At 47.5% G+C, this 23402-nt stretch overlaps 1 protein-coding gene across 2 annotated transcripts in view; it reads left to right on the top strand.

Annotated features, from left to right (window-relative positions):
- Positions 1 to 16815: 16815 nt before the first annotated feature.
- ENPP6 (ectonucleotide pyrophosphatase/phosphodiesterase 6) overlaps positions 16816 to 23402 on the top strand; it is a 93571-nt gene continuing 86984 nt past the window's right edge. The window contains exons 1-2 of one of the 2 annotated variants that reach the window (XM_075930286.1): positions 16816 to 16886; positions 18867 to 19015. The gene's annotated coding sequence lies outside the window, so the exon portion shown is untranslated. Of the gene's footprint in view, positions 16887 to 18862; positions 19016 to 23402 lie in introns of those variants that run through there. The other variant, XM_006130175.3, reaches the window with a different exon arrangement.

The raw sequence follows: 23402 nt of genomic DNA, 5'->3' as shown, positions 1-23402 counted from the left end.
AGGCTTCTCACATCTCTCTTTGCAGTCTATAGAGATCAGTCCTCCTCTTATAACTAGCAACATGTATCCCCAGGACAGGCAATAATGTACTCACTGATTAAATAGAATGCTTGGTTTCAGCTCACTTCTAAGAAAATATAAATCAGTGCTGTAAAAATGGTCTGCAAAGTCACTGCTTGTATTAGAAAATAAAGAGCTGATTATGGACAGTAGCCCTGAAAACTTTTGTTTGGTTGTTTGACATCAAGGATTGAACTGCTCATGGTAATACAGAATCAGTTGCAGTCCTTAATCCAGAAAGGCCAGCCCTGTGATAAATATAGAGGACAGAATTGTCCTTTCAATGCTGGGGCTGGTATTGCACTGACCTTTCTTCCTTACTATCCTTGGCGGGTCCCCATTAAACTGCATGAACTTTCAGTGCAAGCAAACAGTAACCATGATGCAACTGAATCACATATTACATTAGGCAACATTATGAGTTTAAAAATAGCTTTCCCCATTGGAGTACAAACTACTTCTATTCCCAGATAGGCAGTGAGGAGAACAGTAGGCAGAGGCTCCACCAAGCTGTTTGTATGATCCTAAAAACAATGCTCAAGCTAAGATCACACCAATGTATTGTAGGAAATGGATTCAGTGTCCAATTCTGATCTCATCTACACTGGCTTGATGCCAGGATAATACCATTATTAACTTAAAACGGATTAACTCTTGATTTACACTTGTGTCAGCTAACTGGGAATCAGACCCTGAATAGCACATATTAAATGATTTATATCTTAGGGTATGTCTACACTACAGCGCTAGTTCGAACTAACTTAGTTCGAATTAGTTAATTCGAACTAAGCTAGTTCGAACTAACGCATCTAGAACTAAAAACTAGTTCGAACTAGCGTTTTGCTAGTTCGAACTAGCAAGTCCACATTGAGTGGACTCTGAACAGGGCTTAAGGATGGCCGGAAGCAGTGCCGGCAGGGCATAAGAGGAGGACTTAGAGCATGGAGATGCTGTCTCAGGCTAGCCGAGGGCTGCGCTTAAAGGGTCCCAACCCCCACCCCGGACACACAGTTCTAAGGGGTGCCCCGCTTGCAAAGAAGTTCTGGCTTGGAGTGCCCTGAGTGCCCACACTGGGCACATCACACCACTCGGCCATCAGCCCGGCTGCACTTGCCGCAGGCTGCCATCTGGGGAGAGGGAGTAATTGGGGGGCTGCAGGAGAGCTTCCACCCCCAGAAGCCCGCAGAGCCAGCCCAGTCCTCCCCATCGGGGGCTCGTACCCCATTCCTCCCTCACCTCCTTCCACTTACCCTTCCTTAGCCCCCCTTCTTATTGATGTACAAAATAAAGATAACGTTTCTTCCAACATTGACTCTGTCTTTATTGAAAAAAAACTGGGGGAGACTGGGAAAAGGAGGTGGGAGAGGGGAAGAGAAAGGCTGGGAGAGGGGAGGGCAACTAACATGATCAGGGGTTGGGAACAGGTCCCATATGAAGAGAGGCTACAGAGACTGGGACTTCTCAGCTTAGAAAAGAGGAGACGGAGGGGGGACAGGATAGAGGGCTCTAAAAGCAGGAGTTGGGTGGAGAGGGTGCATACAGAAAAGCTCTTCATTAGTTCCCATAAAGAAGGACTAGAGGACACCAAAGGAAAGGAATGGGTAGCAGGCTTGAAACTAGTAAGAGAAAGTTGTTCTTCTTGACAAAGCAAATAGTTAACCTGTGGAACTCCTTGCTGCAGGAGGCTGTGAAGGCTAGAACTAGAACAGAGTTTAAAGGGAAGTGAGATAAAGTGATGGAGGTTGGGTCCATGGAGTCCTATTAGCCAGAGGGTAGGAGTGGTGTCCCTGCCCAAAGTTTGTGGAAGGCTGGAGAGGGATGGCACGAGACAAATGGCTTGGTCATTGTCTTCGGTCCATCCCCTCCAGGGTCCCTAGGGTTGGCCGCTGTTGGCAGACAGGCTACTGGGCTAGATGGACCTTTGGTCTGACCCAGGACGGCCATTGTAAGCTCAGGGCTCAGGGTCGGGGGTCTCAGTGGACCCCCTTGATTTTCATGCACACCTGGTCCTGGGTGGCCAGGCTGGCAGCTCTCCTGCCCTAGACGGCCACTTTCCTGTGCCTAGTGCGGAGATCGTGGACGAGGTCCACGATGTCCGCACTAGCCCAGGAAGGTGCCCGCCTCTTGCGGTCCAGGGCAAGCTCCCGGGAGCCGCCAGCCTGGTCCCGGCAAGAGGGGGTGGGCTGGGGGGCATCGGGTGGGTGGCTCTGTGCCGTGCCAGGTGCAGGGTCTGCTAGCTGGGTGCTGGCAGGCTTGCACCTGGCACGGGCACCGTAGCCAGCCCGTGCCCCTTTAAGGGGTCCGGGGCCGGGAGGGGGGCATAGAGTTTCCCTGGTGTTGGCCAGAGTGGCCACCAGGGAAACCTGGGGAGGGCTAGCCTCCCACTAGTTCGAACTAAAGGGCTACACAGCCCTTAGTTCGAACTAGCTAGTTCGAACTAGGCGTTAGTCCTCGTAAAATGAGGTTTACCTAGTTCGAACTAAGCGCTCCGCTAGTTCGATTCAAATTCGAACTAGCGGAGCGCTAGTGTAGCGCCTATTAAAGTTAGTTCGAACTAACGTCCGTTAGTTCGAACTAACTTTGTAGTGTAGACGTACCCTTAGAAACTCCGGAGCCCAGCTAATTGGCACTAAAGACCGGAAGACCCATTGTAAATGACTGGATTTTGTGAAGCAGCAAAGCAAACAAAGGCTAAAAACAAGAATATTGCCTGACAAGGTGTGAATTTGATAGTGGTTTTAATTAGTGATGACATGACAAAGTTAACAGGATAACAATAAGTATACTGTCATATATTTAGTAAAAATAATAGTCTTAGTAATATCATAGAATCATAGAATTACAGAACCGGAAGGGACCTCAAGAGGTAATCGAGTCCAGTCCCCTGCCCTCACAGCAGGACCAAGCACTGTCTAGATCATCCCTGATAGGTGTCTGTCTAACCTGCTCTTAAATATCTCCGGTGAGGGATATTCTACAACTCCCTGACAGTTAGGAAGTTTTTCCTAGTGTCCAGCCTAAACCTCCCTTGCTGCAATTTAAGTCTATTGCTTCTTGTCCTATCATCAGAGGCAAAGAAGAACAATTTTTCTCCCTGTATGTACAGCAGCTGCTATTAAACCTTTGCAGAGGGCCTAGCTAAGAGGAGGTTATAATTTCTCTGGAAAGGCACGATTTTGCCTCTTCGTGGCAGCGACATAGACTGTGCCATGTAACTTGGATTTTGACAGAGGGGTCAAAACAATTTGTGTAGTGGGGATGGTGAGAGCCACTGAACCAAACTGTAAATCCAGTATCTGATGGAAACTGTTTTAAGCCAGAAGGTGGGACAGCATCCCAGTTTCAACACCTATGGGTTTTGAAGAGTTTGACAAGATACATTATGCATATGGGACTTTGTTTTAAACTGTCTCTCTCTACTGATTCTCAGTATGTATTTTTTACTTCAGCCCATGTGGCTTTTAGTTTGCTATTGGAGAAATTTTACACAGAGTGTCTCAGAAAAGTGAAACAATCTTTAGCCTCTGAGAAGAGAGAGAGTAAAAATAGTTTGGAACAGAGCAGGCTCCCCTATCAAAGAGGACTGGGACTAAGGGGACCTTTTCCCATAAGATGCAGTACTGTCAGGGCTGCAGGCATATAGCAGTAATAGAGAATCAGTCTAATGATTCAGACAAGAACTGCCTTTCAAAGGTTAAAGGCTGCACCATGTAATTGATTTTAACAGCTGTTGGCCAGCACTACACTGCCAAAGTTGGTGGATTCCACACCTTCTTGAAATGATTTACATTTGTGGTGACTGATGTCAGGACTGCAAAAAGGGAAACAGATGCAGCCATGTTGTCGGACTCTCTTTTTTTCTCCACGCCCAAATCTGTTCATCCTCTCTAATGCTTCAGGGCAATCCCATATCTTTGTAGATCACTACCAATAGGCTGGGTTATGCAAATATAATAGATTGGACAATTGCATAATTGGTAACATCAACCCTAATCCATAAATAGGACTCTACCAAATTCATGGTCCATTTTGGTCAATTTCATACTCATAGGATTTTAAAAATAATAAATTGCATGAGTTCAGCTATTTAAATCTTAAATGCCACAGTGTTGTAATTGTAAGGATACTGAATCAAAAAGAAGTTACAGCAGAGGTGGGCAAAAGCTTCTCAGTGGGCCGGATTTGGCCCGCCTAGGGCTTTGATTTGGCCCACAAGGAGTTCCAGACCCCACCCCCTCGTGCGTTGCCTCAGAGCAGGAGCGGGGTGTGACCCCTTCTAACTCTTTCTACTGAAAGGGCTCACGTCTTCCTGGGCCTTCCCTAGCAGTTGCAGAGAAGGTGCAAGCCTTTTAAATAGAAACACTGAAAAGGCTCCGTGCCTCTGGCTCCCTAGCAACACGCTAGAGGCGCAGGGAGCTGCGAGCCCTTTCAGGTGTTTCTATTTAAAGGGCTCTTGTGTTCCCCCCACGGCTGCTAGGCTATGTTGCCTGACAAGAGCAGGGAAGGAGCCAGCCCTTTAAATAGAAGCACATTGCTAGGGAGCCAGAGACGCCAGCCCTTTCAACTGCTTCTATTAAAGGGATCACTTGCTGGGTGGCTGTGTTGCCTGGCAGCCACCTGGCAGGTGCAAGCCCTTTAAAGTAGGGATGTTAAATACTGAATAATTGACTAATCAAATGGTCAATGCATTTTGCATCGACTATTTGATTAGTCAGTAGGGCACCTCTGCCTTTGAAGTGTAGCAACAGCTGCTGTTGCTACACTTCAAAGTCAAAAGTGCCGTGTGGAGCCCGTGGTCAGCTGGACCCACTGACCCCAGGCTCCATGCAGCACTGCCGCTTTGAAACACCAGAGGGATCCCCGAGTCAGGCTTCTTGCAGTGTTTCAAAGCAGCAGTGCTGAATGGAGCTCAGGGTCAGTGGGGGAGTCCCCAGCTAATCCCAGTCTCCACATGAAGCTGCCACTTTGAAATGCTGCATGTAGCCTGGCGGTATGTGTGGTGTTTCAAAGCGGCAGCACCACGTGGAGACCAGGGTTTGGCCCCAGGCTTCTTGTGGTTCTGCCCCTTTGAAGTACTCCCTCCTCTTTCCCCATCCTTGCTACCTCTTTCTGACTAGTCGGCTAGCCTGTCTACTATCCGATAAGCATTTGCTTATTGGATAGTCGACTAGTCCTTCACATCCCTACTTTAAACAGAAGCAATTGAAAGGGCTCATAGCTCTGAGCGGCTACGGTTACCAGGTAGGTTTAGAAAAAATACCAGACACACTTGATGGGGGGGGACCAGCCAGGAGGGAGACGGGGGCAGCGCAGCTGGCTGCAGGAGATGGGGGGGGGGCAGGGAAGCATGGTTGGCCAGGGGAGATGGGGAGGCGGGGGGTGGGGCTGGTGGGCAGGGCAGCGCAGCTGGCCCAGGGAGATGGGGGAGGGGTCAAGGGTAGCGCGGCTGGCTGGAGGAGATGCAGGGGGATCGGGGGCAGCGCGACTGGCTGAGGGAGATGGGGGAGGGGTTGGGAGCAGCACAGTTGGTGATCGGGAGGATAAGAACTGGCTGGCAGGAAGCAGGAGTGGCTGGGAGGGGGTATGGGGCAGCGGAGCTGGTCGGGAATAGGGGGGCAGGACTGACCCGGGCACATGCAGATCCTGTGGCGCTGTCAGTCCCATGCACGGTCCAGAGACGCGTGAGTCTGGCTGAGGCTCCACCACGTGCTCAGGAGCAGGGACAGGGCTTCTCCTCCCCCCCAAGTCATCAGACGCAGCCAGGGCTCCGAGCATGGATCGCGCCCCACCTCCCAGCCACTCCCCAGCCTCCACCAGGCTTCCGTCCAGCGCCCAGTCAGAAATCCAGGAAATACCGGACATTGCACATGTCCAGTATTTTCTGGATTTTTTTTTACCAGCGGGCCCAAAAAACGGACTGTCTGGTAGAAAACCGGACACCTGGCAACTCTATGAACGGCATGTGACCCAGCTGGTGGGAATGTGTGATGAGTGGCTGCCCTGTGTGCCGTGGCTGGACCTGGGTCACGGTGAAGCTGTCTCTGCTGGGGCAGCCTCACCACAGCCCTGGTTCCTGCTCCACGACAGTCACGCAGCTCGGCTGGCAGGGCTGCATGGTGGGCGGCTGTTCTGTGTGCCGCGACTGAAGCTGGGCCATGGTGAGTCTGTCCCTGCTGGGGGCAGCCAAGTGGCCCGGTCGGCAGAGCGGTGTGGCAGCTGTCTGCTCTGGGGATAGCCAGCCCACGTGGAGGAGAGGGGCACCTCCGAGCCAGCTGCCGGGGACAGGCTGGAGCTGGGCTATGGTGCGGTGGCTGCAGGGAGGCTCGCTCTGGGGAAATGTTTTCCCGCTTCAGAGGAGGGAAAAGGGTTGCGGAGCCGCCTTCCAGTCCCTCCACCACTGTCCCCTCCGCCTCCTCCAGCCTGCCACACTCTGCCCTGTTGCACAGCCCCAGCCTTGCAGCCTCAGCACTCCCTGCTCCGCTTGCCTCCCTTTCTGCCTCTCGGTGCCCCAAGCAGGTGGGCTAAAGACAGTGCTGATGTCATGCCCAGACACCAGCACTGCTGCAGCTGGGCCCCCACTAGAGGGCGAGTGCTGCCCGGGCTGCAACTCCCAGGGTTGGGCGGCAGTGGGGGTGGCTGAGGGGAGAGGAAAACTCATGGGGGTCCCTCTGCCCCAAAGCTGCATTGGCCCCTGGGCTCCTCGGTCCCTGGCAGGAAGGCAAGTGCACCATGGACCGGACCCCCACAGGACCCCACCCCCAGCGGGGCTGGACACACCAGGGTCACCCACCATCCACCCCCACTTTTCCCATTTCCCTAAACCCCATCCCCAGAGCCACCCTGACCCCAGCCTGTGCTGGTGATCCAGCACTGTGCCCCTTACGAGACTGGAGCCAGTGTTGGTTTCCTGTGGGGGCAGGGCGGAAGTCCCGAGGCTCTGCACTGGATCTGGCTTGCAGGCAAGCATGTGTGTGCTGCTCCTTCTCTCCCCACAGGAAAATTCGGAGTGGAGCCTAGGGCAGGGGACCAAGTGGGGTGAGTGGTGAACAGAGCTCCTCCCTCCCTCCCAGGAGAGCAGGGAGGCCCAGGGCAGGGGGGTTAAGTCTTGGCATGCCACTTCAGAAAAAGTTTGCTGATTCCAGTTCTAATCATTCATTACTTGGACCATTGTCTGCGCTGTTTGTTCTGCTTAGAATGTATTTCCTGAGTAGAGGGCCCAGCTCTCCTCTAGTCTGTATAGTACCAATCACACTGTTAGTGCTTAAAAACAGTGATAAGGAGTTAATTCTAGTACATGCAGTACACCAGTGAGACTGGAGAAGCAGTTTACACATGTGAAATGGAGTTGGAGATGAGTGGATGTGATTAACCACGTTTACAGAAAAAGCAAACAATTCAGGAGGCTGTCCTTTGTTCAGCTCCGGCTTCCTTAGCCTTTATTTTACCAAAGGATTTCTCTGCAAAACTGATAAAGAAATGTCATCTAAAATAAAGTCACCATTTTGATACATATTATTAAGAAAAATGAATACATTTAAAACACTACTTGTCCAAGGATCATTAAGTTGGATCTTGATCTATCCTCCTGGCTTATTAACACACTGATTATTAATTGAGAACCTGCAATTTGATTGGACATCAGCTTGCAGATTGTTCAATGAGCGCATCCCTAGCAAAGGCCTATCCCAAGTATCATTAAGGTCCAGTTCAAAGGCTGTTTATGGATACCAAAGAAGAACCAACTCTGTCATGTGCTAAATTATATCTGACACAAAAGAGAAAGTTTGATCTTTACACTTAATCTCAACTTCACTTTCATTTGAAGAGCTAAAAACAGGAGGTAACAAGAATAGATTACAAGACTTGGGCACAGGTTCAAGTTAATGATGCAAATGCAAAAGTTCACTCTAAGTTACAGTACTAGAAATGTAGCCGTGTTAGTCTGGTGTAGCTGAAGCAAAATACAGGCCTATGTAGCACTTTAAAGACTAACAAGATGGTTTATTAGATGATGAGCTTTCGTGGGCCAGACCCACTTCCTCAGATCAAATAGTGGAAGAAAATAGTCAGATCCATATATACCAAAGGATACAATTTAAAAAAATGAACACATATGAAAAGGACAAATCAAATTTCAGAACAGAAGGGGGATGCGGGGAGGTAACCCCGCCCCCCCCGCATCCCCTATGGTTGTGACAATTTTCTTCCTCTATCTGATCTGAGGAAGTGGGTCTGGCCCATGAAAGCTCATCATCTAATAAACCATCTTGTTAGTCTTTAAAGTGCTACATAGGCCTGTATTTTGCTCTAAGTTACAGTGTGATTCCTGACTGCTCTAAACATACATTTTACTTCTTATAGTCTTTTAATAAATACTTCTGTTCCTTTTTTATGAGAGTTTAGCACTGATGAAGAGAACGGCATGACAGTCTGAGATCCTCCTTTAGTTGTAGACCCCCTTGACATCAGAGAAGCCAGAATTTGAAATTCAGGTTAAAGTCCTAGGTTGGTGATGTGATGCAAACATGATCCCTTTCATAACATGAGAATCTGCTGAAGAGAGTGTGTTGGACTCGCCTTAGCACATGTGACCAGGGTAATTTTGAATGACTCAGATCTGTACCTGAACCATTCACCTTCTCCCTGTCGGATCCAACAGACATTAAAAGTCCATGACTATTAATTTCAATGGGAGCTGAAATGTTTGCATTCAAGAATTGCAATACACCATACCAACGTGCAAAATAAAAGTTCATGCCACAAAGCTCAGAAAGAGCATGATAGGTGATTATCATATGTAGCCCCTCATGTTCACTTAGGGTTGCCAGATGGTTTCAGGAAAACCCCCCGAAAAAAAGGCCCCTGAGAGTTGTTAAGCGAACCCCCCCCCCCAAACCCCAGCATGGCCTCTGTAAGAAATGTGTGGTGAGGCTTTTTGGCCCTAACAGGCTGTCGGTGGCCACCCACCATGTTGCCTTCCTGCGTGGGGCCAGACAGCTCCCCTGCGGAACCCAGTAAGCACTAGGGTTGCCAAGCTGCCTCTGTATTGAGCCGGACAGCCCAGGATTTTTGTAGGGTTGCCAGGTGTCTGGTTTTGAACTGGACAGTCCAGTATTTGAGCTTTCTGTTCGGTAAACAAATTGAGAAAATATAAATGAGAAAATAGAAATGCCCAGTATTTTCTAAATAAGATGTAATGTAGATTGTGATGTAATGTCAAATGTGTCTGGTATTTTTCTTGAAACCATCTGGCAACCCTAGATTTTCACTTCCTGGCCAGGAAAAAAATCAATCAGGGTATGTCTACACTACAGCGTTATTTCAAAATAAGTTATTTTGAAATAACGCGTCTACACGCAAAATGCATTTCGAAATAGCGTTTTGCTATTTTGAAGTATCGTGTCCACACTGAGTGGATGCTGAATTGCATTTAAGGCTGGCTGGAACCAGGTCTGGCAGGGCATCAGGTCAGGAGTTACTTTGTGTGTCTGCTGCCTGAGGCTATCTGAGGCCTGTGCTTAAAGGGACCCTCCCCACCTCCCGGACAGCCGGTTCTCAGCTTTCCCTGCTTGCTTGCCTACCTCGATGAGGGACAGCAAAGCATTTTGTCTCTGTGTCCTCTGGTTGCCCTCACTCGGGACACCACAGCACTCTGCAACATGGAGTCAGAGCTGCCCCTGGTGCTTCTCGTGAACGCGTTGATGCAAGCCTGGCTGCACTTTCTGCAGGCTGCCATCGGGGAGGTCCATCAGGGGGCTGTCAGTATCCCGGAGGCCCTGCGGGAGAGCTTCCACCCTGGGGAGCATTAAGAGCCTCCCTGGTCTGCCCCACTGGGGGCTTGTGCCTCATTCCTCCCTCACGTCCTTCCACTTACCCCTCCCTAACCCCCCTTCCTGATGTCAAATAAAATACATGTATTTTCATGAACACAAACTCTCTTTATTTAACAAAACTGGGGGGGAATGAAACTCTTGTGAGACTGGGGAAAGGAGGTGGGAGAGGGGAGAAGTGAGGGTGGGAGAGGGGAGGGAGAAACCTTGGAGGAGGGAGCTGGAAGGGGGAAGCAAGGGAAAGAAGGGGGAGGGGAAGCTCAGGGCTCAGAGTTGGGGGTCTCACCAGACCAACTTGATTTTCATGCAAACCTGCTCCTGGGTTCACATGTGGCCTTTGGTGGCCAGGCTGGCAGCTATCCTGCCATAGACGGCTGTGTTCCTCCATCTAGGGCGGAGATCATGGATGTTGGGGGAATCCCCCCCAAACCTAAGTAAGGTCCATGATCTCCATCCTGGACCAGGAAGGCGCCCACCTTCTCCGGGCCCTGGCAGGCTCCTGGGAGCTCACAGACTGCTCCTGGGGAGCGGTGGAAGGCTGGCTGCCAGTAGCTTGCTGGATCATGTTTTGGGGCCACTGGGTCAGGGGCAGTAACTGCTGGCTCTGGGCTGGCAGGCTTCAAGCTGGCAGAGGCACTGTGGCCAGAGTCAACCCCTTTAAGGGCTCCGGGGAGGGGGGAGGGAGAGGAGTGTTCTTGGTTGAGACTAGAGTGGCCACCAGGGCACCCTGGGAAGGCTGGAGGCCTCCTATTTTGATATAAGTGTCTACACAGCACTTATTTCGAAATAGCTATTTCAAATTTGGCGTTATTCCTCATGGAATGAGGTTTACCAAATTCAAAATAAGCGCTCCGCTATTTCGAATTTATTTCAAAATAGCAATTTGACTGTGTAGATGCTAGTAAAGTTATTTCGAAATAACTTTGCTGTGTTGACATCCCCTCAGAAAGTACTGAACATTTTAGGTGTCCGGTATTTTTTTATTTTTTTTTTACCAGACAGGAGGTGAAAATACCTAACTGTCCAGTTCAGTACCGGACACCTGTCAACCCTACGTTCACTGGCTCAGGATGAGGTTATTCAACATAGGGGAAGCCTTGTGATGTTTTACAGAACTTTGGGAGACTAGGCCTGAGGCTCCTTTATGTGTTCTTCATTGTATATCAGTGTGTGCACCTCAGATCAGACCCACTCAGAGAAACCACCAGGAACAGGCTGTTTTCCAGGGCTGGCCTTACCATGAGAGGGCACCACTAGGACCCAGAGTGAAGAAAATTGTGTCTGCTGCTGGTGCATATGTATTCTCTCTGCTCTAGATGCATAGAGAAGGTGGAGTGCTGTGCTGGAGGAAGGAGGGCACAAGAGACATAACAGGCAGGCTGGAGAAAAGGAGCCATGGGGGCATCACTTGAGCTCCTTGCCTCAGGTGCCAAAATGTTGTGACCGGTGTTCTGTAAAGAACACAGAACAGGATTACAGTTCAGCAGCCTCTTCTCTGCTTGCAGCCTAAGTGCTCCCAGCTCAGTCAGTGCTGAGACTCTGCTGGGGGCAGGGGACAGAGCAGAGGGCACATCCTGACAGGAACCAGGACATTCTCCCAACATGCCACATTTTGTAGTCTACAACTTGTGGTTCCCAGGGCTGCTCCTGAAGCACACAGGACCTTGGGCTACACACAGGTAAACTAAAGTGAATTAAAAAATTTAAGGTTTGCTTTAACAGTCTGTAAGACACCTAGCTCAGGTAGGCTAGGATTTCTGTCAGAGCTACTCTATGTTTTTTTTTAGTAAAAAATGGAAAACCATCTAAGAACTCACTGATATACCTGGGAACAAAGTCTGCTGTGGTGTACTTTCTTACGTATATTTTGAAAACAAAAAATTAAGGAAGCTGCAATGACCCAGGCTACAAACACTAAAATTATATTTATGTTATTTAATTAAAAGGGCATAACAGCTTAGACTTTGAAGGTTGATATCACACCTGGAATACTGTGCGTATTTCTGCACAACTTATCAAACAGATGGTGATCGACTGGAAAGGATTTGCAGAACAACAGAAATAATTAAGGAGCACTGACTTGAGAAATTATTAAAAATATTAAATATTAAGGAAGAATGAGTGGAGGGACATCATACGAATATCTGAAGTGTGTCAATATAACAAAAAACAGGACTATGTAGCACTTTAAAGACTAACAAGATGGTTTATTAGTCTTGTTAGTCTTTAAAGTGCTACATAGTCCTGTTTTTTGTTTCAGCTACACCAGACTAACACGGCTACATTTCTATCAATATAACAAGAGAAAGGAACTATTTAGAATACAAGTGGGAATAATCAGGAGTAAGGGAATTAAATTCAGAAAAATGTAGGCTACGTATCAGGAATAACCTTGATACTAGAACAGACATTCAGCAAATGTGGCCCCAATTTCCATATGCAAATTTACCCCCAGACTCTCACTGCTTTTCAAACAGTTGTCCCAAAAGAACTTTCAAGATGGCTGTGTAACTGCTTTCAGGCTGCATACAAAAGTATTTTAAAATACCAAAAAAATGAGATGGTTTTGTTCAGATCAATGTTTGCAAATACCTTTTTGCACTATTAACTTAGAGCTTCTCTTAACTGCAAGATTTATTCCACAAGTGGGGGAAACTTTCTGATCTGAGTAATTTAAAACTGGACAATGCATTATAGAGCAACCGGTATTTTGTAATCCTGCTGGCTTCCTCAGTGAGGAGACTAGATTATCTAATAGGCCTTTTGCCTTTCTCAGTTTCTAATATTAGTCTCCATGACTGTGGCAAATGAGCCTTTGTTGAAAAAGGACATAACATTGAAGATTTAAACACATCCAAAGGATTTCAAACATTTATAACGTTCTGAACAGAGTCTCTTGTGCAGCTGGGAGTCCGCATGCGGCGCCTTGCTAGATGCTGCATTACCTGAGTCTAAAGGCAGAAGAGCTACTTGTCAGTAAGAGGGGCTTCTTTCAAGGGCAAAAGTGAGCCTTCACTGCCGTGATTTCCTCACGAAACACTGCTCTGAGGTTTGTTTACTGCTCCACCTTTGTAGCCATGACAACAATTGGTGGGTAATAAACTATTGCTAGGATCCCAGCCAGAAGCAAGACGCCCAAAAAAGCTAAAATATCCTATCATCAAAATGCAAGACTCCACTTCCACTTTTTAAATACTGAGGTACTTCATGTTAATTCCTGGAAAATAAAATCTTCTGTCACATCCTGTCTCTGATGAGCAGCCCTCAATGGTAACCCTGTGACCTCCCCCCCACCCCAGTAATTAAAGTATCACTCATTGATTGCCCTTTAGAATCTCACTAATCATGGAGTGTGCATTGTTTGTACTGTGTTTTTTAATTTATTTTCATGGTATGCAAGAACAAAAAGTGATATCAATTAGGGATGTAAGCAACTACTTGAGTGGTCGACTACCAGACAAGCTCAGTCACTACTCAACTACTCGCTTCCTCCCCCTCGCTGCCTCTGTATTGAGCACCAGCGGCCTCTTACTACATTTAAAATGCAGAGCTGCAATAGTCCCAGAGCCAGCGTGAGCGAGGACTGCTTAGTTCTGGCTCATGCCACCCCAAGAGCTAACACTGCTGTGGCTCTGCAGTTTAAATGTAGTAGGAGTTGGGTTTTCTGCATGTCTAACTCCTACTACATTTAAGCTGCAGAGCCACAGCTGGGGTAGCAAATAGTCAATGGAAATTCCATCTACTACTTGATTAGCTAATTAACCACTATTTAACATCCCTAGTATCAACAAATTCACCAAACCAGTTTACATAGAAGTTATCCAAACAATGAAGTAAGGATAACATCTATGCCAACAGAACAAACTACATATAGAGCTGTCTAGGTAGGCCAGGTTTTTATATATGTATGTGTGAGTGTGTATAAAAATGATGGATTCTTTGTAACTTGAATTTTTTAAAACATGATTTGAGGACGTCAGTAACTCAAACAGTGGATAGAGATCTATTACAGGACTGCGAGGTTCTGTAGCTTGCACATGCAGGAAGTCTGATTAGAAGGTTACAATGGTTCCTCTTGTCTAGGAGCCTATACATATGTAACATAAATAACATTTTTAAAAGTCTCATTAAAACACAGAAAAATCCTTCACTGCAAATGGGAGATATTTTTTAAAACTGCTAAGGCAAAAATGTGGAAGTGCTTTGAAATCACCAGTGCTACTTAGACCTCTAATATCACAGACAACAGAAGTAATTCTGTTCTTGATTGCATTGTCCTGAAATGTAGGGTAAAGCCATTAACTGCCTCTCAATTCCTGTGGATTTACACAGGTATAAATGAGAGCAGAATTTGGCCTATAGAATCTGACCTTGAAAGTGCTCTGTGTATGTATATGTTTACCACCACCGGGTGGATTTGAACCTGGGACCTCTGAAGCTTAGTATAGGATCCTCTACCCCAGGGGTGTTTGAAATGGCCCCGGGCCAACCTGGAAGGGGAGGGGCCTAATTCAGAAGGCCTTGTGCTCCCCCCCCTTCCCACTAAGCTGCCATGCCCTTGGCAGAGCAGGAAGAGGTTTCACACACTCCCCTGCCCTGCAAAGTGCTGTGTGCTGCTCATAGAGCGTGAGAAAGCTTTGTGGGCTCCCCTGCCCCCATGCCTGGGCTCCATCAACCCGCCTGGCAGGCCGGATCCAGCCCATGAAGGCCCTTTTGCCGACCCCTGCTCTACCCTCTGAGCTAAAGCCCAGCTGGCTCTCAGCCTATGCTGTAAAACAGAGCTACACAACTTTGGAAGCCCCGGGGGCCACACTGATACTGGGCACATGCTGAGGGCCACAACTTAAGTGTGGTTGCACATACTTGCAAATATATACAAAAAGCTTCTTTCACAATGACAGGCATGAATACAAAGATTAAGGCAAGACTACACAACACGCAGGCCCCATTTAAGTCAGTTCTGCTGATATTAATAAAATGCAACATTTACCTGATTTTCACCCATATGACAGCACTTTTAATGAGCAATGACAGTCCAGGAATTTAACTACTAAAACACATATCAACACAAGACCATTATATTGACTACTTTTTTGTTTTGGCTCAGACCCGCGGGCCACGTATTGAGCCCCGCATAAACCCAAACCACACCGTGGATTGCAAACGGGCCGCAGGCCAACGTGTTGAGAAGCCCTGCTGTAGAGGTCTCTTGATCTTAACTGTTGCTGTGGTCTTGGTGACATTGCATGGGACAGTGAACCACACTAGGTTTGTGAGTTACATGTGTGTAACTGCCACTGCCTTTTCAGCAGCTTTTGTAGGATTGGGCTTGGTAAACTTGAATAAATTAAGACTATTAAAACATTAAAAATCAAAAGATGGGAGTAGAAGAAAAAGGGGGGAGTGTGATCAGAGCTGGTTCAGGCAAATGTGAGGCTCCTTAAGTTCCTGGCTTCAGTGCCCAAACCTGAATACACAATCAGCTGTACACATACAAAATGAGAAATGACTGCCTATGAAGGAATACTGTGGAAAAAGATCTGGGGATCGATTATGGATCACAGGCTAAACATTAGTTAAGAGCAGGGGCAGGCAAGATATGGGCCACAGGCCCTATCTGGACTTGGAAGCTGTGACGGACCGGGCCGGGTCTGGGCAGAGCTGAGAGCATCCGCTCAGGGCGAATTGCTCAAGAACAGGGTTCCTTACAGCCCCAGACTGGAGGCCCTTCCCAAAGAGGCCACAAACCAGTCACATCAAGTGCTTCAGCTGCCACTCCAGCCAGCAAGAAGCCTCACGAGCAAAACCCCTCTGAGACCCCAGCTCTCCCTGTGCCACCATCAGTCCTGGACCATTCACACAGGTGAGGGGTTATAGAACCCAATCTCACCTACCCTGAACGGGTCTTTCCAGTCCCAAAGAACCAGCCACAAATCCCCAGTCAATTTACACTTTGGATCTTACCCACAAGATCACGCTGGGCCAGTCCTTTAGAATCTAAAATCTAAAGGTTTATTAATAAAAGAAAGAAAAGAACAAGGCTGTTAAAGAAAATACATTACATGCATCGAATCACCAAGTTCTCAATGCAGGCTCTCAGCAGAGATATTACAAACTGCTATCTTAAAAGTCTCTGGTGTACATCCTATGTTAGGATGGGCCAACGGTTCTTCCCGGCTCACTGTTCCTCACAAGGCTGCATCTGGAATCAGTAGCAGAACTGAAGACAAGATGGAGATTGCCACATGGGCCTTATATACCTCTCCTGGCATCTTCCTAGCCAGAGTAGGTTACATGGCCCAGTGACCTATCCCCCTTTCACACGCTGGCAGCCATTATGCTCTGGCTAGTTTGCAGGTCCCAGACACATTCCTGAGGTGTGTATTTGGCACCTAAAGAGCCATTGTCCCTGGAGCCTTGCTAATTATCATAGTCACTGGCTGAACATTCTTTGCCCACTGCTCTGTCTCAGAGAATCTTCCAGCATAAGCACAGAGCACATATTTATAACTCCACATATAGATATCACACAAAAAATACATGAATAGCATATACAGAAGCAGTAAAACACAAATTTTCATTTGACACCTCCCATGCCCCCCTTTGTACATACTTTGGGGCAAACACCCTCCCCCCCATGAATGCAGCAGTGATATGGCATTTCCCTTTAAAATCCAGTAACATGACAGAAGCCTTTTGATCTGGCTTGCAGCCTGCCCCTGCAACACAGAGCAGTGGCTGCTCAAAGCAGCTGGCTGCTCACTGTGGCTCTCTGTGCTGTGGGAGATGCAGGGGCAGTATAGCACAATTTCTCAGTTTCCATTGACCGATTTCTGGCCAATACGAGCTGACAGATTATGCTGGGGATGGCACAGTGTGAAGCCTCCCTCGGCAGCACAGAGAGCCATATGGAACAGACAGGCACTTTGAGTGGACGGGGGCTGCTGGCAGGCAGAGAAGCCTTCCTGAGAGTGCTGTTGGCCAGGAGCTGCTTAGGTAAGTACCTCTTGACCAGAGCCTGCCTCTAGCATTCCATCCCCTCCCATACCCCCTTCTACACACCCCTCCTCCACGCCAGAATCCTCTCCTGGCACCCATACCCCTTCCTGGATCCTGCACTAGGTCACCACCCAAACCTTCTGCACCCTCCTCGCCCCCACCCCAAGTCACAACTTCCTCCCAGACCTTGCACCTACTTCTCCATCCCTTCTCCAGGCCAGAATCTTCTCCTGCACCCATCTCCCCTCCTGGACATTCACCCCAATCCCCTGCTCCGGGTTACAACCCCCCTTCTCCCAAACTCCCTCTTACACCCCACACCCTCTCCTCCACTGTACACTAACCTCCCTTCTGCATCCAATCTCTATCCCAGATCCCACACTACCTCCATAGAAAAGTTCAGCCTTTGCCCACTTACCAAAATCTTGGTGTGCCCTCCCATAAAAAAATTATTGCCCACCCTTGGTTAAGAGTGTAACACGGAGGAGGGGGAAGCAAACATCATTCTGGGCTGCATTAGCAGGAGTATTGCAACCAAAACATGAGAAGTAATTCTCCCTCTCTACTCAGCACTGATTAGGCCTCAACTGAACTAGTGTGTCTGGTTCTGGGCTAAACATATCAGGAAAGATGTGGACAAACCTCCTTTGCTGCAATTTAAGCCCATTGCTTCTTGTCCTATTACAAGGATGAGGGAGAAAAATTGTTCTCTTTAACCTCTGATGATAGGACAAGAAGTAATGGGCTTAAATTGCAGCAAAGGAGGTTTTGGCTGGACATTAGGAAAAAATTCCTCTCAGGATATTTAAGGACTAGAAATGAACTGCCTATGGAGGCTGTAGAATTTCCATCATTGGCGATTTTTAAGAGCAGGTTAGACAAACACCTGTCAGGGATGGTCTAGATAATACTTAGTCCTGACTTGAGGATACTTTTGAGGTTCCTTCATGCCCGCCAAAATAGGTGGCAGGATGGGACATGTACATTGCACGGAGCTCTGGAGAGAATTTGTGGATAGTTAGGCAGAGTGTCTGCAGAGATTGATCTACTGGGGGGCCAATTTAACAGGTAAATGGAAGACTAGGGATGTTAAAAATAATGTAATTCAGTAACCATTGAACCATTAAATATCTTGTCAATTACACGGTTAACCGTTTCTTTTACAAAGGGTATTTACTACAGCCCACTGCGGGCTTTGTAGTAGGAGCTGGCAGTCTCAGTCCCAGCATGCGCTGGGTCCTGGCAGCTGCCCCTGCTGCAGCTCTGCATTTTGAACTTGAAGCTGGCACACACCGGGTCCGGGCAGCTACCTCCACTCCCAGGATGCCCCGGTTCCTAGTTTTTTAAAAGGGAGAGCTGCAGTGGGAGCAGCCTGGGCACAGTGGCTGAACCAGCCTGCCTGCTAGCTCCAAATTTACTTGCAGAGCTGCAGCGGGTGGGTGTTCAGTTAACCGGTAACATTAACCGATAAGCTTCTGCTTATCAGTTTACTGGTTATACTCTAACATCCCTAGTGAAGACTTGCGAAATTGACTGCTGATGGCTCAGACTGCCATTCTGCTTCATCACTGGAAAATTTTTCTCTTTGACACAGCAGGGTTTGGACCTCATGATAATAAATCTAAGATAAGCTTGATTTGAGTTATGCTATTAATATAACTCAAACTGCATAGCTTAGCTCAGCTTTTCCCCCTAATGAAGCTAAGCCCCAGGCTTAGGGGGAACAGTGGATGGGGATTTTCTCCAAAACAAGAAGAGAGGAAAATGCATTAGATCCCAGGGCCAAATATAATAGGAAATATTCTAATTCCCCAGGTAGTTCCTTTTATGCCTACAGAGCGCTTGATCAATATAAGTCAGCTCAGAAACTGCAAAGCACAAGTAACAGGAACAACTAGACTGTCTCTGGTGAGGCTGAGCTACCTGTAGCCCCAGGCTATGTGGCATGGTCTTGGCCAGGACTCATTGTTTTTGCAGGTACAAATGAACATGGCTACCTCTCTGAGATGTGTTACCCAGTGCTGACCGTGATAGTCAGGAAGGAAGAGGACTGCTGAAATTCACCCCTGTGAGGGGCTGGTCACTTTCCAGCTTCAGCTGACATCCCAAGAATGGAACTTCAGAAGGTACCTGTATGAAATTCTATTTATTTTGGCTTATGTAAAGTACATAAAATTTCGTAGACTTTAAGTAAAAATATAAGCTCTTGTACTCCATTCCATAATAACCAGCACTTTGTCATTACAATGCAGACTGCAGGCAGATCTAGCTGCTATTTAGCTGCAACAACTGAAAGAAGAGAGGGTGCTTTATTTTAAATGTTTGTCTTTCAAAGCCTGGAACATCAAAGCCTCCTGCAAAATCCAGGAAAACTAGTTCAGCAACATTAAAGATTTGCATAACAACTCACCTGAAAAGATGCCCAATCAATTTGTTAATGAATTTGCATAAAGCTGTTAAAAGAGTTTGTCTGAGAAGCAACCAAAGGCCTTTTAGAACAATGCTGACATCTAGTGTGTGGAGCCTCAATGTGAATGAGGTCAGGTTTCAGAGGTAGCCATGTTAGCCTGTTTCAGCAAAAAATCCCCTGGAGACTGGTGGTGCCTTAAAGACTAACAATTTTATTATGGGCTGGCATAAGCTTTTGTGAGTTGCAACTTGCTTCATCAGATGCATGAAGTAAAATAAAAAGGAACAGATGGTAGGGATATCAAGATGGGACTGTTACATCAGAGCTGATTCAATCAGGGTGCAGGACCATTTGTTGTTGTTTTTAAGTTTTTTCAGTTAGGGTGGGCACATGTTATTCCTGGACACTTCCACTCTGATTGAATTAGTTCTGATGCAACACTCTCCTCTCTGTATCCCTACTATCTCTCTGTATCCCTACTATCTGCTTCTTTTTCTTTCACTTCGTGCATCTGATGAAGTGAGTTGCAACTCACGAAAAAAATCAGTGAAAAAAGGGGACTTAACGTCAACACAAATTAATTATCCTACCACTGAGTAAAGCTTTCTTCCTCCAGAAAGCCCTTGTTGAACTGTTCATCCAGCTAAGCTTAGACAAATGTAGAGAAATAGCTCTGGGACCTCCTTTGCTCCAGGGAAGAATTCCTGCCTTCAGCCAAACCTATTTTTTTCCCTCCCTTCCCTCCCCCCCCCCCCTTATTTATTCTTGGATCTGGACTTCCAACACTCTTGTCATCTGAAGAAGTTGGTTATGCCCATGAAAGCTCATGATACCATCTACATGTTTTGTTAGTCTTTAAGGTGCTACTAGACTTTTTGTTGTTTTTTAAGTTTTTCCTCTTACTGACTAACTTGACTACCCCTCTGAAGCTTACTATGCCAGTAGTTTAACAATATAGCACCATCTAGTGGCTATTTTCTCTCTTGTTATATATCTGAAATGCTATCATGTTATACCTGCACACTGCTGAAAGCTTGTCTGTAGAGTCCTGTATGGATACAAAATTTTGTATCCGCATCTGTATCTACAAAAATGAGCCATGGGTGCAGATATAAAGCGGATTCTGTGTATTTGTTTGGTATATTATGCAAACTAATAGAAAAGCACTGAACTGATTTTTCAGATGAGGAAAAACACAAATTAAGGTTTTAAAATATGGTCAGTCAGTCCCTCCCTCTTGTCAGACATTTTCCTCCCATCTTTAAATTGTGATCAAGACTGTAATGAAAGAGATTTTAAGAGCTAAAGAGAGGAGTTCCAGAATTCAAAGCCAGATATAGATAAAGCTGATTTGGAGTTAGGTAGAAGTTCTCAGTTGACCTTGAATTACGTGTAAATAACCTCATTGCTCTACTTCTTTGTACTGAAGAATACAGACGATTATCTATCATCTACATTAACATTTGTAGGCTCCAACTAAACTCATGGTCCTACTAGGGTTGCCAGGTGTCTGGTTTTGAACCGGACAGTCCAGTATTTGAGTTTTCTGTTCGGGAAACAAATTGAGAAAATATAAATGAGGAAATATAAGTGTCCAGTATTTTCTAAATAAGATGTAATGTAGATTGTGATGTAATGTCAAGTGTGTCCGGTATTTTTGTTGAAACCATCTTGCAACCCTAAGCTCCTCTCTGATAGATACTGTATAGAGGGGAGGAGGGAATGTGCAGAGAAAGCAGGCAGGGCTGGAGAAGGACCCAGCCATGAACTTTGGTGGGGAAGGGCCCTTGGGCCAGAAATATTCCTTGTCTCTGGGCACTATGAGCCCATAGAACTCACCACCTATGCTCACAATCATGAACGCTATCATCTCATGATCACTTTCATCCAAGCTGCCTTCTGCTTTCAAATTCTCAACCAGTTCCTCCCTATTTGTTAAAATCAAATCTAGAATAGCCTCTCCTGCAGGAGCTTTCTTCATCTTCTGAAATAAAAAAAATTGTCTTCAATGCATTCCAAGACCTTGTTGACTAATCTCTGCCCTTGCTTGTTAGTTTCCCAACAGATGTCTGGATAGCTGAAGTCCCCCATCAGTCACCATCAAGTCCTGTGCTTTGGATGATTTTGTTAGTTGTTTAAAGAAAGCCTCATCCACCCCTTCTTCCTGGTTTAGGTGTTTTTTATCCTTTTATCTTTACCCAGAGACTCTTAACAAGTCTGTGTCCTTTTTCCATCTCAACTTCAAGTGTATACATTTTTTATATATAAAGCAGGACCTCTTCCCTTTTTTTCTCTGCCTGTCCTTCCTGAGCAAGAACTGTACCCTTCTATACAAATAAACCAGGTACAGGCAGACCCCGGGTTACGTACAAGATAGGGACTGTAGGTTTGGTCTTAAGTTGAATCTGTATGTAAGTCGGAACTGGCGTCCAGATTCAGCCGCTGCTGAAACTGACCGCCAGTTCTGACTTACATACAGAATAAACTTAAGAACCCCAAGCGTCCCCAAGTCAGCTGCTGCTGAAACTGATCAGCAGCTGATTCCAGGAAGCCCGGGGCAGAGCAACTCTGCCTCGGGCTTCCTGTAGTCAGTGCTGGTCAGTTTCAGCAGCAGCTGACTTGGGGACGCCTAGGACAGAGCAGCTGGGGTGCTGCTGGGTTGCTCCAGTAGCGTCGCTCCTCGGTACTACTGGACCAACCAGCAGTGCCCCAGCTGCTCTGCCACAGGCGTCTGGAGAAAAGCCTAGTCTGCTGAGGAGGGGGGGGGGGAGTACTAGCTGCGCCCCCCCCCACCCCAGCAGACCAGGAAGACGCGGGCGGCGGACCGAGACACGCCGCCTGGGTCCTCCGTGGCTTTGCTCCCCGTCTCCCTGGTCTGCTGGAGACCAGCAGACCAGGGAGACGGGGAGCAAAGCCTCTGAGGACGCCAGCAGTGGGACAGCCGCGGGCGTCTGGGCTGTCCCTCTGCCAGCTTCCCCCAAGGCTTTGCAAAGCCGCGGGGAGGGGGGGGGGTGCTCAGGCAGCGGGGCAGCCCAGGCGCGCCTGGGCTGCTCCGCTGCCGGCCTCCCTGAGGCTTTGCAAAGCCATGGGGAGGCTCGGGCAGCAGGGCAGCCCAGGCACGCCTGGGCTGCCCTGCTGCCCGAGCCCCTCCGCGGCTTTGCTCCGCGTCTTCCTGGTCTGCAGACCAGGGAGATGCGGAGAAAGCCCCGGAGTACACGGGCGGCAGGACCGTGAGGTCCCGCAGTCCATGTCCTCCAGGGCGAGCCCCGTTCGTAACTGCGGATCCGACATCAGTCGGATCCGCGTAAGTCGGGGACTGCCTGTATACATATTATCCTACCAAGTCTCTATGGTGACAACTACATGACAATTGTGTTTGTTTACCAGCAGTATGAGTTCTTCCTACTTATTCCCATGCTTCATGCATTAGTATCCAAACAACTAAGATACTGATTTGATTTAACCTCCCAGTTCTCTCTTGTTTCTCCTTTATCTCTGTTATTACAACACATGCTCCCTTAATTTCTCACCTGTCTCCCAGCTCTCCATGTTTGTCATTTACCTGTGGACTTTGGTCTCCTGCCCCAGTTGAACCTAATTTAAACCCCTCCTCACTAGGTTAACCAGTCTGTATACAAAACTCTCTTCCCCTTCCTCAATAGATGGACCCCATCTCTGCATAGCAGTCTTCCTTCCTGGAACAGCATCCTGTGGTCAGAGAAGCCAAAGCCTTCCTGGCAATACCATCTTCACAGCCAGGCATTCATCTTCAGGATGCATCTGTCCCTGTCTCAGTCCCTACCCTTGACTGGAAGGATTGAAGATAACATCAACTGCACTCTAAACACCTTCACTCATACTCCCAGAACCTTTTAGTCACGTCTGATTTGCTGGGGGGGGGGGATGTCACAGTATCATTAGTGCCCACATGTATGAGTAGCATGGAGTAGTGGTCAGAGAGAGGGATGATCCTCAACAAACCCTCTGTAACAACTTGGATACAGGCCCTTGGCAGGCAGCATACCTCCGGGGATGCCATGTCAGCATGACAGATGGGTGCATCTGTTCACCTCAGAAGAGAGTCTCCAACCGCCACTACCCTA

This window comes from Pelodiscus sinensis, chromosome 5, assembly GCF_049634645.1.
Source record: "Pelodiscus sinensis isolate JC-2024 chromosome 5, ASM4963464v1, whole genome shotgun sequence".
NCBI lineage: Eukaryota > Metazoa > Chordata > Testudines > Trionychidae > Pelodiscus > Pelodiscus sinensis.
This window is presented reverse-complemented; position numbering and strand designations above follow the sequence as displayed.